At 42.2% G+C, this 11,476-nt stretch overlaps 1 protein-coding gene across 3 annotated transcripts in view; it reads right to left on the reverse strand.

Annotated features, from left to right (window-relative positions):
* Window positions 1-6,419, reverse strand: part of FNDC3A (fibronectin type III domain containing 3A) — a 112,570-nt gene extending 106,151 nt beyond the window's left edge. The window contains exon 1 of one of the 3 annotated variants that reach the window (XM_010400430.4): window positions 6,193-6,287. The gene's annotated coding sequence lies outside the window, so the exon portion shown is untranslated. Of the gene's footprint in view, window positions 1-5,662; window positions 5,684-6,192; window positions 6,288-6,347 lie in introns of those variants that run through there. The other 2 variants (XM_010400431.4, XM_010400432.4) reach the window with 2 other exon arrangements.
* Between the last annotated feature and the right edge of the window lie 5,057 nt (window positions 6,420-11,476).

Here is an 11,476-nt window from a genome sequence, read left to right on the forward strand (position 1 = left end):
TGTACCCCATAGAAAAAATAAAAAAAAGCAGAACAGTCAATCAGCATCTCAACCTGAATGCAACTTGTGAAGTCTGAATGAGCTCCTCATGCAAGAGTTCTCCAGTGGAGGAGTGTCTGCAGCTACTGAAGGTGAAGACCAGCAAAACAAGAGTGGGTTACTCAAATGATATTCTCCCTTCTCCCAAGTTCTACACCACCCTCCTAGAAAAATTTTAGTTAATCAAAGCACTGTGGGACCAACTAGTTTGATTGCCCAATCAAGTCAAGAGGACAAAGCTGCTCTCAGCTTCCTGTTTTCCGTATGAAGTTGCAACACTGAAAAGCTATCTATTTGTTATAACAACAATACAGTCACAAAGTCAGAAACTGATTTGTTTTGAGCTGTATTGCCATGATGTACATACTTAAATGTACTGGGGTACTTTCAAGATCTATTGCTTGATTTATGGTAACTTATCCTCACCATTGAAATGCCACCACTGAGTGGAATGTGCATATATACTGATATTCTTAAATGGGGGCAGACAAGTTATTAGCAAACCTGAAAAAATTAAAACAATATAAATTTCAGCTGCACCTAAGACTTAACATTGCCAACAGTCACTACTCACTTCCACAGCTTCTTTTAGTCCTAACTTCTTAGTACTTCATTTCAACATCTTCAATCCACTTTCATACTAGACTAAACGGGTAAACACTTGTCTTACAGTGTCATCTTCCCCATTTACATTTAAGAGACTCTACAAGATTTGCAGAGGTGTGGTAACTCTTGTGTTTTATGACATTTATTCTTACTGTAGAAAGTCCCCTAACAGCCTACCAATATGTATTTTGAAATATTAATGCATAGTTATAGTCATGGCCCCCTCTCATTGCCAAGGCATTGCAGGTCACCAAAGTTTGTGCTGAACCTTCTTATCCATTAAATTTTTGCTTACAAATAAGTTTCCAGCTCCATGCACACTTTTTTCAGCTCATTACTACCTGATTTGCTATCTCTACCTAAAATGTGTTCCTCTACCACAGAGGAAAATTAGTCCACTTGCCATTCTGTTGTCTCAATTTCCTTCTGTGAAGTCATCTAGTAGATACAGTTCTTCCAGTTAAAAGGACAACAAACTATGAAAAACAAAACCCTGCAGTTTAAAAACTGGAAGTTAGAAAAGAAGGATTTATTTTATAATCAAAGGAGTAAAATATGGTATGGAGTATACTATGTTAGCAAGGGCAAATGAGACAACAGCTGGGCAGCAGCCCATGCTTGTAGGATCCTGTATACCACAGACACTGGGTCTATACACTGGGGAAACTCTATCCCATTTACAAGGGAGTATTTACACTTGTGAACTACAGAGTTTTTTTACTTTTTACTGCCGGTAACAGTAAAGCTCTAGGTTTGCTAAGTGCATTTTCACTTCAAGCTATTCAAAATCAAAAGCAAATAAGAGCTGAGCTTCACAGATTTAAATTCAACCAAGGTACAAAAAACCCAAAGCAAATTCAAAAAGAACTGTTATACAGAAGGTAAAGTTAACATTCGTGCCCTGCGTATTCCTTTTCACTCCCAGTTACAGAATAAAGTTACTATCTATCCATACCTGTCAAAGTATAAATACTTTTGGACCTTGTTAAAGACATTTATTACATCTTAGAAAGTGCTGTGCTCCTCTTATTAATGGCTAATAAAAACTACCTCTTCTGGTCAAACTGGGATTGCAAACTTGCAGATAATTTCATCTTTGACAACTTGCTATGCCCCAAGTAATTAAATATATAATAAGGTACAATATTCTTCCACTGTCTTTAAAAGCAGAATTTTGCAGCGTATCTTTTCATCTGTCTTAAATGCTTTGGAACAACTCTGGCAGCAAAGTTGGGGGGAGGTACAGTATAGGCATATTCAGTGCTCCTGTTCTGCAAACTGCTGTTGGGATGGTGTTTGACACCCAAGGTACTAAACTGAAAGAGAGGGTACCAATGTTAACATAAGTGATGTTTTGACTGCAGAGCAGCGTGAGCAGAAGGTCCACATATCCTGAAAAAGTAAAAACTTAAAGGGAGACAAAAATATAAATTCTGTTAAGCAAACTGATAGATACATTGGTAGGTCTAGTGAGATTGAAGCCAACAAATGTGCTTGCCTAGATATAAACAGTGAAAGTTTACTTGGAGCCATGAACAAAGAGCGCTAAGCATGTCCAGTCTAACTCACTTAGAAATGTGCTGTGAAATCATCACTAATGAGCATGGTGCTAAAGTTTTAATACAGAATTTAGAAAATAAAAGGATACTCTGTTCCTGAGGTACTGCAATTCTGACTACAAAAGCCTTCTAAATCAATACATCCAAGAAGAGCAATAACACAGTCCTCTACACAACTGAGCCATCAAAGTGAAGAGCAACAGTTTCTGCAGCATGTGTTGTAACCACAACAGATCACCAACACAACCAAGAAAAGGTGCATAACCTAACAAGAGAGTACATCAAGAGTCCACCATGAAAGGAACAGCTTTAAATAGAAAATTTCTATTTAATTATTGACAAAAGAGCATAACAAATTCTATCTTAATTTACATTTCATTAAAGTCATCTCTGACAGGTTAACAAAAAGTCTGCAGATTTTCAGTGGTTACAGGCTCAAGAGTGTGACAGCAGCTGGAATGGGACCAGATTTCTGGGGGGCAAACAAAATGACTTCAAAAATATTTGTTCTATCTGAAACCAAATGTAAATTAATGGGAACAATTAAAGATGACAACCTGAAAGAAACATGTAATAGTATTAAGTGTTACAGACATTTCCTAAACATCCTGCTACCTCATCAGCCCTACAAAATACGGACCTCAGGATGACAATCCAAAATACTACTAGACATAAACACAACCATTAAACTTCATGAATAGCCAAGATTAAGAAAAAGGCTGCTAGTGTTTTTCTATTGACATCAAGTGAACATCAGCATTAAGGAAGCTCAAGGTTTACTGTATATGGCAAAGAACAAGCAAAAAGCCAGTCATTTCTGTAGCTCAGGAAACATAGGCCCCATGAGCCAAATAAACATTGTTCATGTTTGCTGAACAGAAAAAGCAGCAGTGTACTCATTCCAAACTATTATCGCTTTCCTGAGATACAGACAGTATCTTTTAGTTAAGCTAAAGACTTGACCATCTAAGGCAAATCCATTTCTACTGAGATTTGGTCCTACAGGAAAAACAATGGCTCTCAATTCAACTCATGCACTCTAAATTGCAGTGAAGTTGAATTTTACTACAAATTGCCTGGGAATTTCCCCAAGCCAACAGTCTCAAAGAAATCCATGATAAAATATAGAAGTGTTATTGACACCTATGACAGAGAGAATCCAATTCATATTCTAGATAACTGAAACGCACTGATGGAACATGACATTATCTGTAGACATTTTGGCAGAGACTGAACTAGAAAACCCCACGACAATTAGATGCTGGAGGTCAAAAAAGATACAAAGTTGCTACAGGAAGATAAGAATTCCTGAGGTTTCAGAAGGCACTGACAAGGAACATCAATGGATGCAGACAACACTATCTAGGAAGTAGGCCTGCATCTTCACAAAAACTGTCTCCTCTAGTATCTGTCTGTCTGGGAATGAACAAGACTAAATATTTGCCAGATCCACCCAAAAAGGGGGCCAGGGCTGGGTTACGGGATTTGTCACTGACAGAGGCATGAACAGACAATCAGAACACCAGCACTTAACACCTTCCCAGCATTCAATATTTCTCGGGACCACCATGTGTACAACAGCATACGCTATTTCAGAAGTGACCTGCCAGCAGGGTAAATTGTGGCATCGTCTAAAAGCATTTAGATGTTAAAGCTATTTATGAGAAAGCACTGACAAGGATGAAAAAGTGAACCTCTCCTAAAGTCAGGCTTTAAGAGTTTTCCTTAAGTCCTAAGACAGAACACTGCAGAAACATGTTCAGTTAAGCAGTTAAAGCAGCAAGAACAATTATAAAAGATCTCTTTGAGATCTTGAGCCAAAATGATCATCATAACACTGAGTTAGCCGATGGAGGTCCAAATTCAAGTAAAATTAAATGGCCACAAGACAAAGAATAACAAAGAAAAGCATCCCAAGATCCACAGGACTCACAGCCCAAAGCAAATGAGTTATTAGTCCAAATCATAATTCAAGTTTCTGCAGCTCCATTACATCATTGCCTATAAAAATCTAAAGCTTTTGAGTTTTAAGTTCACAAACTAGTAGAAACTCCAACTTGAAAAAGGCAGAAATGTCCTTAATGGACTGAAATCAGGTAACTTTAGTGCTGGGTGTAATGACCTGAGCCTCATGTAACTCATACATCTAGAGCTTGTCATACAGCAAAAAGCCTCAGAAGAGCTCCATTTGCCCTGAAAAAAACCCCTGAGACACTCATCTAATTCTGCTTTAATATTATCATCATCTACAGTAATCAGCCTGTGACTCTGCTCAAAGGAGATTGCTCACCTCCTGACCAAGTGACCTAAGCAACAGATCACTGAGTCCTGGCCTTTCTGAGGACAAGGATCTGTGTCTCTCTTAACCAGTGCTTCATCTGCCAAAAATCAGTGTCCAGTGCCCCAATGGAATTGATACAGCACATCAATTTTTCCCCTCAAAGTCACCAGAAAAATCATTCTGGTGTAGTTTGCCAAAACAACTCCCAGATTCAACACATGTGTGTCAAGATGACTTATGTACAGAGAGTGAATCTAGACTAGATGCTGTGTTTTCAAACTTGACCAGCACCCTTCCTGCTCCCTCATGCTTAGTAGAAACACTGGCTGTCAAGAACTCTATCCAATTTGCCAACATTGAGTGCTAGAGATCCTCAGATATTCCTGACTTTCACATGTGTGTACAGCTTTCTCCCTACCTGGCAGCCTGCTACTTCCCCATTCATCATGTGATTAAATTTCGTAATTCTTTGAGACCATTTCCTTAAGAAATGAAAAAGAGGCAGAAAAAATGTAACCGATCATCCTCTGAATTTTAAGGACCACTGATTTGCTGTGACTCATGCTATTTCACAACACAGAAAATAAACACATTATGGATGCAGATTCACATCAGTTAAATTTCTATGCTGTGTAAAGCATAAAGTTTCCCATTGCCATAACAACAAAATAGCTTCTTTTAAGCAGAAAGCTTAGCAGGACTGGGTCCTACAGCTTCTGAGACAGAAGCTGCCAAGTACTCAGCAGCAAAAATTTAGAGATTTTAAGTCTCCTTGAAAATTTAAGGCATTTCTAAACAGGTATGTATTTGATCAAATGCAGACTTAAATTCTAAAAACAAATAACATTTCTCAGAAATTACTTCATAACACGAAATGTTCTAGAGTAACACTTGACATCCAAGGTGGCTAATAAATTGCCTTTGATAGGGTTAAACAAATGACTAACACATCTTGAGGTGCCATTTATAACATTTGCTCCTACCAAATGTATTTTCCCTTGTTTCTACTGCTTATTTTCTTTACTTCGCACAATAAAAATCAGCTGAAAAGTTTCAATTTTGCTTTTAGTTGGTTTCACTTTCTAAGTTGCCCGTAAGCAACGAAAAGTTTCTGTTTAGGTTGGGCGATACTCTGGGAGGGGGGAATCGGGAGTAAATCTGGCTGAAAGAATAATACCTCTGCTAGCAGTCAGCAAGATGATTACCGTGTTTTCGGGAAGATTATTTTACCTACATAGAGAAGCTCAATCCCTTTAGCTGGGCGTTACGAGGGAACCTTTACGGCTTAGGCGGAGAGCAACACCAATAACAACAACAACAACGAGAAAGAGGTGTCGAACACCACCACTGCCTTCTCCTCCCCGCCTGTCACAGCCGGCTCAGCTGTTCTGGTCGCGCTCCGCATCTGCTTCTTTCTCCGGCTCAACCACCGCCTCCTCCCGCGGCCGCCGCGCCGCAGCCCGGCGCTGACAGCGGGCGGATCCCCGCGCCCCGGCCGGCAGAGGCACCTCCGAGCGACGGAGGGGAGGGAGACACAAAGTTTCTTTCGCGGGGCTCCGTCGGAGGCGCCGGCTCCCGGTTCTTCCCGGCGGGGAGCGCCGCTCCTCAGGCACCGGGGGCAGGTAGCGGCGCTGCCCCGGTTCCCTCGCACCCCTCTCGCCGCCCCGCGGAGGGGAAGGCGGCGGTTCACCATCAGCGCCTACTCACCGCCATGGCCCCGCGGCTCTCCCGGCTAACAGTCCGCGCTCCGCCGCCAGCGGGCAGCGGCGCCGGGGCGGGGAGCGCCGGGGGGGAGTTCCCGATGGCGCAGCTCGGGCAGGGGCGGCGCTTCCCCCACCCCTTTGCCCGCCCACCCGAGGTACCTGCGCTCCGGCTGCCGCCGCTCCGCCGCTTCTTTCTGCCCTCCCCGCACCTGTCACTGCCCCCCGCTCCCGCCGCCGCCCCCGCCCCACCGCCTCAGCGCTGACCGCTGCCTCGCCCAGCGGCGCGCGGCCGCCATCTTTGGGGAGGGCTAGGGGGGCCGCGAGGGGGCAGTTGGCACCAGCGCGCAGTGCGCCTGCGCGAAGTCCTCCCGTGCGGGCGGGCGGGGGCGCCGGCCGGAGGGAGGGGCGTGGTCATGGCAGGTGGGCGTGGCTTCTGTGGGGCGGGGCGGGGCCTGCGGGGGGCGTGGTCGGGTCGGAGGGGGCGGGGCGTGCGGGAGAGCGGGAAGCGGTCAGTGGGGTCAGTGGGGTCAGTGGGGTCAGTGGGGTCAGTGGGGTCGGGCTTCGGCCGGACCGGGGCCTTGACCTTAGCCCTCTACTGGGATCTGGGGTCAGGGCTTGGTTGTGTAAGCCCTGCTTAGAAATAACAAAACCATCCCTACATTATCAGCTCTGTTTTCAGCGCAAACCCAAAACACAGCCCTTCACATAGCCACTGTGAAGAAATTTACCCCAGCCACACCCCGCATATGTTGCACTCCTTGTTCCCTACCATTTACACTATGCCCAGGCCCCGCGTTATTCAATACAACTGCACTAACCACCACTCTTCTTCCCATAATTCGATGTAACACACAGATGTTATTCCATTAGTCAATGGATCACCCTTACAAAATGTCCATAAAATGTCCTTTGAGTTCATGTAGTCCATGACTTTGGGTTCCATCAGTTACGGTAGTCACTTGGGACAGAAGAGGTGTGTTGTGTGGAGATACTGGGCACCAAAGCCGCCTCACTGATGCATTTGCACTGCTTCTTGTAAGGCTTCTCCTCCACTGTTTTGGGTGGTTACTGCAGTAGTAATTCCTGTAACATGCAACTCAAATCAAATCAGCCTGCTTGCCCAGACTGGGCTCTTGCTGGGTAGAGTGACAGGTAGGAAGGGCTGCCTCTTTCCTATACAGCCATTACCACAGTGAAAGTCAAAGGACTGAGGCTGAGCAGAACAGGACTGTGGGCACTGCCTGCTGCTGAAGTACGTAGTGTCCAACATCTGAGAGGAAAGGGGAGAAACGTGCTTTTCTAGGAACTTATGCAGGGAGAAACTATCTTCCCTCAGCACCTGCAATGTTCAGCTGGTGTTCTGAATGCTAATTTGTGATTATCCTTTGCTTAATGTTTGTCCTTTCAGCCATTATGGATCAAAATTATTTTACCACAGTGTTTGGCTTCATGACCTTCTGCAGCGGTGGACCAAACATAATGAGATGTTTTATAAAGTGGTTTTGTTAATTTGCCTTAAAGCTCTCTGTTAGTTACTCACTAAGTTCCTATTTCTCTTACATTTCAGCAGTGTTCATATAGCTTTTACAGCTTCACAGTGGGCAGAAGGTATCTCCTGTCAACCAAGGATGCACCAACCCATGTTTGGTCATCTCCTGGTTTTTCACTCTAGGCCCCCTTTCCCAAATGCAGAATTTTACTGGTGAATAGCATGATAGACTATGGTATCTCAGATCTCAAAAACTAGAGAGACTTGGGACTGATCAATATTTGGATGAGCTACCTCGTTAGATACTGCGGAAAATGCTGCTGGTGATTCATTCAGTGGCATTCTTCTGTCTATGAGTCAGGGCTGAACAAATGCCACTGCACAACATTACTGGGTCGTACCATTCAGGGGCATAAACTGGAGATTTTTGCCAGTTGCAGCTGTTGGGAGATCAGTGATTTTCCTACCTCATTTCAGTTTCAGTACGGCTTTCCGGAACTGGCCAGCAGTTGCGGTGGAATACAGCAAAGCGTTTCCACAGTTCCTTTTGTCAGGCACCACTCACTGGTGGCAGTGGGGCCAAGAACAGCAGTGGCAGCAGTGGCCATGGGCACCACTGTAAGCAGCCACAGATCCTGGCTTTGTGTCAGACTGTAGGGTTTTGAACTGATGATGCCGTGCTGATTGTACATGCCCCACTCCTGAGAGTCCTGGGAGAGATTTTCCTTCATTCCTCCTCCTGGCTTCCCAGGCGTGCTTCCCCTGCACTTCCCTTGCTGGTGAAATCAAGAAATCTGTGCAGTGTTTTGGGTGCATGGGTGCAGATATAGAGCTGGGACAGAGGATAGATGAGAGTGTTTAGGGCTCTTCTCCCCATCCGAACGCTGGTCCTTGTGTGTGTAAGTTTTCACTGCATAACACAGTCCTTCACCTGCTTCCTTCCTTTTTAGCTCATAAGTGTATAAATAAGTGTATATGAAATTCCATTTTCTGCTGGAAACCCAGTTAAAGTCACCTAGAAATCATTATGAATAATATTAAAAGTGGGCAGAAGGCTTTGGGGACCTCTGTGTCTCTCTTTAGGGGCTTGTGAGTAAACGGATTTTTCTAAACCAAAACTAAACTAGATTGGAATTATTTACAAATCTAAGTTGCCTATATGATTCTCAGGTACTTCTAGATGATTGACCAAATGCTCTTGCTTTCATCCACTGCAGAACTTCTCAGAAGGACTCATTCAAGACAGAATTTCTTTACAGTAATATACCAGATACACATCCAAGTGCTAATGATGAACATTAATGAAATTGATATTGTAGCTAAATCCCACCGAGGAGAGGTGAGGAGACAAATACAAAAATGTATTGCAGAGTACCCCCTTAAGATACAGTCATGACTGTATAGCAGTACCCCCCTTCTTTGGCTCTCATTTTTTCAGTCAAACCAAGTTACTGTCTCCAGACAACTGTGAAGAATTGGTGTTACAACAGTCATTATTTCAGGTTTGCATTGAGTTGTATTTATCCAGCAAAACATGTAGCAATCTGGTGCTGGGACCAGAAGTGAGCAACTCATGCTAGTTTTAAAACCTACATCACTTGATCCAATCCTCCAATTCTCTCCATCCTTGCAAGATGCCCCATCCCTGGAAACATTTAAGGCTAGGTTGGATGCAGCTCTAATAGGCCTGATATAGTTGAAGATGTCCCCGCTCATTGCAGGAGAGTGGACTAGAACTTTAAAGATCCCTTCAAAACCAAACTATTCTGTGAAGCATTCAATAGTTAAATGGGGAAAACCTCAAGTTCTAAAGTTAAAATAATGTGGCTTAAGTTGGAGAGTTCAGCAAGTTTCTCAGACACAACATGCTCCTCCATAGTGAATGTCCCATTTTCACACTTCAGCTGATTTTGTAATCACCTGTAACACCTCTGCCAGGAGGGAGAATGGTGACCTCTCTCAGTAGTGGCAGCTCCGTTGCTGTCACAGCTTCCTCAGCCTGTAAGGGCAGTGGTTGCCAAATGTAGATCAGCAGACCCGCAGTTAAACTTTACAGTTTCTTTACAAAAAGGTTTGTCATCTAAACTTCACTTGAAAACACTAGTGGTGTTTTCCATAGTCTCACAAGCCACAAGGACAGCAGTTTGGATGGACTGTGGACTACAAAAGCCATGAGTTCAGTAGCATGGCTGCCTTCTACCAGACAAGCAGCATCAGTGTAATACACAACAAGTAAAGAAATACAGCCGGTGCTTATTTTCTAAAACAAATAACTAATGTATGAATATAACTCCCTTAAAGTAAACTTGCTATAGATGATAGCAAGGTGAATGAGGTTTAATTTTGATATGTTGGCAAAAAAATTGCAGAAAATTTTATTATCACAAAATTGAGTTAGTGATTCCTCTGCGTCATCAGGCATACTGTGTCTTCACCTGAGCTGCATAACAGTCTTTTATTTGTCCAGATTGTTTTCAAAGAGGCTGCCAATCAATATAAACCTTTTCCTGGTTTCTGATTTGTGTGAAAGGTTTTGAACTGTAAAAATCCAACTTTATTATCAGAATGTTTTATCAAAATAATGGTTTGCTGACAGCAGTTTAATGCTAGGCATGATTAACTTCAATGGTAAAATATGTGTTTGTGGGGAAAAGGGAATCTGAGATGTAATTGATATGATCAGCTGTGGTTTTACACAATTTGGTGAATTAGTAGAACTCAAAACACATTCAGCAATGGCATATAATAAAATGTTTATCATGTCTAGAATTGTTTTTTGACACTTGTTATAGAATAAGTATAGTATGATATATTTTACCATGCTTTTCTCAAAATGCTGATGGACACAAATCCACAGCTCACTGTCTTCTTTACCTGCTTTTCAGGACATGGATGATGAAGTAAATATTTTTATGATAGGATTGAACCAACTGAAACTTCAGAATGATGGTACCAAAAAGAAAGGGAGGATTAAACGGATAAAAATACTAATTCCATCAGAGGCAACAAAATTCAACCATTCAACTCTGCATTACAGAAGTGACTCCAACACAGAATCAGGAATTTGAGGAAAATTGCAGTTTCTTAAATTCAGAGGTTAGTTGGAATCTGCCATTTCCCTCCTACTGATTAATTTCATTTCTGGAAGAAATTCCCTTGATTTCAATGGGATTACTTTTAGAACTGGTGTTGAATAACAAGAACAGGTATGGAAATGTGCACTTAAGATGTTCAAGTACTAAACCAAACCAAACTCTTTAAGAAAAATTAATGGGTCAAAAATTTTTAATTTTAGTGCCATGATTTAGACTTCAAAAACATTCACTGGAGCATATATGACAGAGCAACCTAATTGTATGGCATTTGTTTGTCTGATATGTTCATTTGCCAGCAGGAAAAGCAAAATACATACACACAAAGATGGAATACAGGGTTTAGAACTCAAATTAATTTATTTTACTTTATTAAAATGGAAAAAAATATAAGGTACAAACTTGTTAAAATATTACTTGTCAAGCTCAAATCAAAAAACTAAAATGCAAGCAGTGAAAAATGCCTTACAGTTACATTTACCTTAGTATTCTTGCAACTGATCATTTTATACGTTGCAAATCTTTATTTGTTGAAATCAGCCACTTAGTTGAACTGTGATTTTCCCATCATGAATTAAAGCTATGTTTTCATATTATTTTTTGTCTTGAAGTGACATTTATAACAGTGGTTGTAGACACCAACAAAGCAATATTTATTGTCCTCATCACTTTTAGAAAACACTGATGTTTGTTTTGGCTTTGTGAAC

Source organism: Corvus cornix, chromosome 1 (genome assembly GCF_000738735.6).
Source record: "Corvus cornix cornix isolate S_Up_H32 chromosome 1, ASM73873v5, whole genome shotgun sequence".
Lineage (NCBI taxonomy): Eukaryota > Metazoa > Chordata > Aves > Passeriformes > Corvidae > Corvus > Corvus cornix.